Source organism: Vicia villosa, linkage group LG3, assembly GCF_029867415.1.
Source record: "Vicia villosa cultivar HV-30 ecotype Madison, WI linkage group LG3, Vvil1.0, whole genome shotgun sequence".
In the NCBI taxonomy this organism is placed as follows: domain Eukaryota; kingdom Viridiplantae; phylum Streptophyta; class Magnoliopsida; order Fabales; family Fabaceae; genus Vicia; species Vicia villosa.
Window position 1 is genome coordinate 119,505,186 of NC_081182.1, and position 7,760 is coordinate 119,512,945.

Genomic DNA, 7,760 nt, shown 5'->3' on the forward strand with positions numbered 1-7,760 from the left:
ACCCCAGACCTTGGGCATGAGGAGACTAAGAGCGCATGTGTGGCCACTGGGGCAAGTTATTCATTCGTTTATGAAACGCATATCATTAAATATAAAATAAACTCTGCCCTGGGATTTGAAATTTGCGCGCCACCACCATTGTCATCTTCTTCCTCAAGCTGTCAAATTTTGAATTTCTGAACTCTCTCAACTCTCAACCATTCGCAAAGATGTAAAGACCAAACTTGCTCTAAATTCACTCACGATTCCAGATATGTAACTAATATGAATTTATATTAACTACATCTACTGAATTATCTAAAATACGTGAAGAACCCTAAAATTTGAAAATTAAATTAAATGGCTATATTGAGGGTTTTTAATCCTCTTATGATGCTGAATAGAATGGTGTTGAGTTTTATCCAAAAAGGTGCATGAATTAAAGAGGTGGAGTTGAGAAACTTACCTCTGAAAATGAAGATCGTGAGGATGTTGGAGAGCATCTGGGTTTGTATGAATGATCCTAAAAGCTTCCTTGGGACTCAGTGATGCTAACTGGATGCTTGTTGCGACCTCAAACCTTCTAAATTGCTCTACTCGACTCCTTCGATTTGAGCTTCAAGTGAACATGGAGGATGATGAATCTGCAGTTACAGATGAGCTGCGACCATCTGAATAGCTTCACTATACTCTAAGGAATGTGCCTGGATGCTTAACCTTGCTTGGAACCTCCTGAATTGTTCTGTGGTCCTCCAACTGCAAGTGCTCCAAATGAGAGGTGAAGATGATGATTCTCCACGCCCAGAAGTGTTCCAGAGGTTTGGATCACCTCTAAATGCCTCCCTCAATGTGTTTGAATACTTACTTTCAAAGAGAGAGCTTTGGTTTGAAGAATCCGAGTCTTCTTGCCAAAGGACCTTTGAAAAAACTAAGTATGGAGAAAGAAAAGAGAAAGCAAGAATTCTGTTGCTTTGGTGTGATTTTCTACTGAGGTATGCTCTCCTATTTATAGGCAAATGGTTCAGTATAGTTGCAGAGGAGTGAGCTTGCTTAGTGAGGTTGATTTGGTTTTCTTGGCCATGAAGGAAGTTTGCAAATATCTCTTATGCAATGATGAGAATTTTGATTCCATTTGATCGATCCCCTAGCCCTCGATTTTGCTTGATCTTAGGGGACAAATCTGAGACAGAAATGAGCTCCAATTGGTTGGGAAGAGATTCCTTTGGTGATTCATCAATTTGCCATAAATTCCTAAATGTAATCATTACATAATCACATGCCTTTGTTTTTGGGAATCTTCTCTAATCCTTATGCAATGATGAAATTGGATGTATGGTGTGCTTGCAGATGTATTAGAGGTCGGGTAGCATCATTTAGAGAAGGCATTTGCACAAAATTGCAAAGTTCCAATTTGTACATGACCTATAATTTCACCTTATGAGGCCAACTTTGAACAAGCATAACTCCTAGCTCAAAATGAATTTGGAGAAGGTTGAGCACAATTTGGAAAGCCCTAAACATCTACTTCAAATCATTAGTTTGGGGTTTCTTCAGAATCATTTGGGAAAATTGTGAAAAATGAGCCCAAAGTTGGATGAAAACTAGGTTAAAAACACTTAGAAAAATTTCTGAGTTTTTATAACCTAAAGCTTGAAAATTCCAAATCTCTTAAATGGTTGATCTTTTGAAAAAAGTTCCTATGTAAGATGTTGTTTTATTTTGCAAGATCTACAACTTTCATGTTGGAAGTTTTTTGAGTTGTGTAGGTGAAATTTTGAGTTCCCACAATGCCCTCAAAAACCCTAATTCCCGACTTTTCGCTCTTTGATGATTCTTCTTGAATTTCTTTGGTCAAATGACTTTAATATCCATTTATTGATGATATTGATCTTTGAAAGTCATGGTTTGACCAAAAATCTTAAAAGTCAAAGGTGATCCCATACAGTTGACTTTTTCCAGATAAAGTGAGATTTTGGACTTTTGTGTGGAATTAAGATCTTCTCCTCAAATGAGTGATGTAAATGGGTTATACTGAGGTATTAGAGATTCTTGAATCATGCCTTGAGTTTTGGATCCATGCCCTGATTAAAAGTCAACTATCCAGATGAATTAGGTTAAAAACCCTAATTATCGACCAGATGAAATTGGTGACTGTGGATCTTGAATTGAGGTGTGATGTCCAGTGGATCTTATTGTATGGATCATTTGAAGATGATTGAAGTCTTTAATAGATGTCCTGGAGCTTTTTAGGGTTTCCCAAAGGTGATCCCTGATTTCAGTCCTTGATAGGCTCAAAAACCCTAGTCTGGTGACCTGAGTAAACCTGTACTCAGATGACTGAGTGTCTAATCAATCATAGGTGAATATAAAAGTGAAGCTTTTGAGTCCTATGATTGTGTTAGAGACCAGTCCTTCTATTGATTGATCCTTTGCTTGAGTTTTCTTGTCTTTGAACATCCTTGATTAAATGCCAAATGAAGAAGTGACTGCTCTGGGTACTTGCTTTGACCTGATGAAAATCCTGAAGATATGTCATCTCAGGGGGGTCAAAAATTAGGGTATGACAATGAAGATAGAGGACGTATCAGTAGTTTCTAACGTGCCATTGAAAATCCCTTCCAAGGCTCCCTTTAAGATTTCTGCTGCACCCAGAGTAGCATCTGTAATCATTACCAATCCGACTCCATTTCCATATTCCTCCGACAAAGCTGTCCCGTGGAAATATGACACTGATGTTTATGTCCATGGAGTTAAACAAGAGGAGGCCGTAAATCCAGCAGTTGATAATATTGTGGGGACTAGTAAGATTACAAGAAATGGAAGGATCTTTTCGCCAGAAATTTCTCCAAATGTTGCTACTACTCCAGTCTAGGTCCCAGTTCCTAATCTAGATGTCAATGCTCGAGGAAAGGAGCCACAAATCGAACCAGCTCAAGTACCCGTTGAAGTCACTGTTGAAGATCCTTCGAGGCAAGAAATGGAGGAAATATTGAAAATCATCTGCAAAAGTGATTACAATATTGTTGAACAACTGGGGCACACTGCTTCAAAGATCTCAATGCTATCTATGCTAAAGTATTCAGAAGCTCATGCTAAAGCTTTAATGAAATTCTTGAAAGCTGCCCATGTACCACAGGAGATTTCAGTCAACCAATTTGAAAATTGTGTTGCTAATCTAACGGTGCACAACGGTCTCGGTTTCTCTGATGCTGATTTAACCCCTGCTGGGAAAAATCACAATAAAGCCCTGCACATCTCTATTGAATGTAACGGCACCACTTTGTCTCATGTGCTGGTAGACAATGGATCCTCGTTAAACGTGTTACCAAAAGTATTACTGGAAAAACTTGACTTCGAAGGAATTGTGTTACAACCAAGTGATGTGGTGGTAAGAGCCTTCGATGGGTCAACAAGAACGGTATACGGAGAAGTTAAACTCCCAATCAGAGTGGGCTCTCAGATCTTTGATTCTACCTTTTACGTGATGGAAATTTATCCGACGTACTCTTGTTTACTAGGATGCCCTTGGATACATGGGGCAAGCGCTGTAACTTCTACCCTGCATCAGAAGTTAAAATATCCGGTAAAAGACAAGGTTGTCACAATTTACGGCGAAGAAGAATATGTGGTTAGCCACCTGAGTAATTCCAAGTATGTTGAGATGGATGGTGAATTCATCGAAACTCCCTGCCAAGCTTTTGAGGTGGTCCCTCCAAATGTCTCTACTGCCAAACATATTTCTGCTACTCCTGCTACAAAAATAATTCCAACAATGGCTTCTCTCAAAGATGATAAAGCTGTGATCGAAGAAGGTGGTTGCACAGTATGGGGACAACTCATTGAAGTGCCCTACAAATTCGACAAGCTGGGTCTGGGCTATGCTAATGGAAATCAGAAGAATGATCGAAGTCCTCGTTCTGGAAGGTTAATGACACATTTCATCAACCAAGAAGTAAATGCTATTGAAGACAACCAAGTTCCACCCGTTTCCAAGGAGATTTGGGACACTTTGGGAGAACCAAGCGGCAAATATGACTTTATGGTGAAGTATACTGCTCCTCAGAGTTCTTTGATTGCCGTCGAAGACATTGTCCCAACTGGATGGGATGATCAGTTCGAAGATTACAAAAGTCTCACAAGTTCCATTACTGAGCAATACCAAAGTCCACCTAAAGAAGTCTGGGATACGCTAGGAGAACCAAGTGGCAAATATGACTTTATGGTGAAGTATTCCGCTCCTCTGAGCTCACAAGTCGCCATTGAAGACATTGTCCCAACCGGATGGGATTAACCTTTCGAAGGCAATATGACAATCACAAACCCTGTCACTCCTGAAGAAGTTAGGGAAACGCCAAATAACGAGAATGATTTTCTATTGGAGTACACCGCTCATCAGAATGCACAAGTCTCTATCCAAGACATCATCCCAACTGGATGGGACGACCTTATTGGGTATCTCTCTCAGCCCACAGAGGTACCTTAGCCTGGGCTCTCATATCCAACAGAGCATCCTGCTCATCCTAAAGGATCAACAGCTCATCTCGTCACCAAAGAAGTCAATGTAGTGGAAGACAAAGAAGACAACTGCAACTGGGGCAACTGGATATTCCCCACTCACAATAATGGATTGAACAACTGGGAAGCTGAAGATGTTATCTCCTTTGATCAGGAGTAAATGCATTTTCCTGTTTTCGCTATTTATAAGTTCAAAAATAAAAATGGTTCCTATACTATCGAACCATGAGCTTGAAAGCCGTGTGCCTTGCCCGAAGCACACTGGTCCTTTTTATAAGGGTTTGTCATACCATGATCATATGTTCATATAATAAAATCATGGGACGTTTGCATGTTCAAATCATTGCGATCCTTTTTATTCATTTCTTTACTTTGTTTTCAAATAGCTATGTGTTCTTACACACACCCACATAATAAATGCAGATTCACATTCACTCTGGATCCTCTTGATAACGATTCTGCTATTTCCAGTCATGACTTTGAAAATCCGATCTACCAAACTGAGGACGAAAGTGAGGAAGATTGTGAAGTACCTAGGTGTCGCAAGCTCGCGAAAATGTGAACAGAGTCGCCACCAATATATTTATCCCAAAAGGGGAAAGGAATATCAGAAAACCTAGAATACAGAAAGGATAAGAAAGAGGTCTTTCGACCAGAGATAGGGTAAGAAGTCGGTTACGCGAGGGGAAGGTATTAGCACCCCTCACGTCTGTGGTACTCCACAGGATCCACTTATGTTTGTTCTATTCTAAGGGTGTATAAATCTAAAGCTTAATTACTAAGGGAATGCATGCAAATGAAAGAAGGAGAAACACGGGGAAAATAAGGTTTATAAATAGTTGTGCTCGCTTAGGCCCCGCGACCTAATGCCTACGTATCCTTTTCAGGAATCAGAGCGCCGTAGTTCGGCTCTTTAGTTTTTGTTTGTTTTTGTGTTTTTTAGTTGAACAGTTACATTCGCACTCCGCTGCTCGACCTCTGGAGTCTTAAGCTGGGAATGGAGCGGAAATAACGTGTCCGATTAGGAGAAAGAATGCCCTGAAGGCAAGAGAAAGAAAAGAGAAAATTGGTTTGTGTCTTTTAGATGTAATTCCATGATGAACAAAACCCAATACAAGGCTTCGCGTCACTTCCTTACTTTGTTTAGGTCTGAGCCTTTATTAAGTGTTTTAGATGTTTTTGGTTGGGTATTTTTTAAGGGAATTTACTTTGCGATTCGAATCACATAATAATGTATAATGATCGAGAAGCAGATTAGGGAATGAATCCCACTCACTTCTATCCCATTATGTAATGTTCAAGAAACAGATTAGGGAATGAATCCCACTCATTTCTATCCCATTAGTTAATGTTCGAGAAACAGATTAGGGAATGAATCCCACTCATTTCTCTCCCATTAAGTAGTGACCGAGAAACAGATTAGGGAATGAATCCCACTCATTTCTATGCCACTAAGTGATTGAGAAACAGATTAGGGAATGAATCCCACTCATTTCTCTATCACTTTCTTAATGTGATTCGCATCTTCCTTTATTAAATGTTTTAAAGTTGAAAAGGAAAAGAAGAAAACTAGCCTAAAATGAATAAATAGCCTAATGTCATGATTATACCTAATTGTTAGGATTTTAAGGGAAAAGACTAACCTAAAGGTTATGGAGATTATAGGTCCTAAATCTAAAGGAACAAACAAGTAAAATTACAAGCAAAAATTACAAGCAAAACAATGATACAAAATTAGTGCAAAAATGACTGAAAGAATGACTTGAAATATGGTACAAAACATAGAAGCAAATGATGCAAAATATAGTACCAAAAGTGGATTAAAGGACTATTATTTTTATTGATTCTTATATGACAAAGAACAAGAATTCTAATCAAGCAAAAGAATTAAAATACAAGCCTAAACTAATATTTTTTAGTGATTATTTTCTATGTCAAAAATCAGGATTAAAAGTCTGAAATTAGTGGGAGAAAAATTAGCAATTCAATTGTCAAGAAGAACTAGTAAAAATCTAATTAAATCCTAAATTAAAAGAGGTAAACAAGGGGGTAAGCAATGAATTAAAGTGGTGTAGGTAGCAGGGCGTTGAGCCTAGAAAGCTTGGCCCAAAGGGCGTTTTTGGTTATAACTTCTGTACCAAAAAGGGAGATGTTGGGCCTAGGGGGTGTGTGAAGTCAACCCGGCCCGCAGAGATGTTATTGTTATTGTTTTCAGAATTTTCTTATGCCAGAAAATGAACATGGGCCATTGGGGGTGCAGCTAGAAATTCCGGCCCAGAGGTGTTTTTGTTAAGTATTTTCAGCCACCAAAAAATATGCTATGGGCTCAGAGGTGGTGCGCTTAGCAGATTCGGCCCAGAATGTTCTCATCAGATTTTTGTACATGGCCCAAAAAATATTGGTCTGATCCAGATTTATTATAAAAAACAATTAATTAAATAAAATAAAAAAAGAAAAATTGAGTTTGGGAATTAGGGTTAGATATTGTAACCTTTGAGCTTCTCTTGAACGAGTTTCTTTTCTTCTCCTTCAGCGGCGCCGTGAATCCTTCTTCTCCGACGAGAATCTCGTCGTTCACCACCACCTCATAAACAGACCTCTTTCTTGCCATCCCTTATCTTTCAATTAAAGCTTCGCCTCGTTTCCGATTTGACTCAGCTCTCACTCTCCTCTTCGTCCGTGATGAAGGCCATTGTGAATGTAAAGCTGACATGATGATGATGTTATCGATTCAGTGCTGAAGATTCTCAGTTGAAGATCGACGATGATGAAGTCTTGATAGTTGTTGTTGTCGCTGAGTTTCGGTGATGCTATGAAGATGAAGAAGGACGATAGAATTTTGCTGGAGATGCGCGTTGATGATTAAGAACAGATGTGTATGACGATGATGATTGAAGGTTGCTGATGCGATGATGAAGAAAGACGAGTTGAGACTTGAAGATTGAGGCGTCAAGGAGATGGTTCAAGTTCAGATTGTGGTGAGTTCCCTTGTATGATTTTCTGCTGAATTGTGAACTCAGAAATATATATCGAGAGTTTTTGTGTATGTTTTTTCTCAGATTTTCTTTTCTTGAATTCAGAAAGATGCAAGCTATGACGATTTGAAGGTCGAAGGAAGGCTTATGGTGATTGATGAAGATTGGTTCTGGGAGAAGCGGAGCAGAGAAGGTGAAGAAGACGCTGAGAAAGTTTGATGAAGAACGATGAGAGAATCAAGGTGAAAGTTATGGATTTGGAGAGAGTGAGGATTCACAGCAAAAATGAAG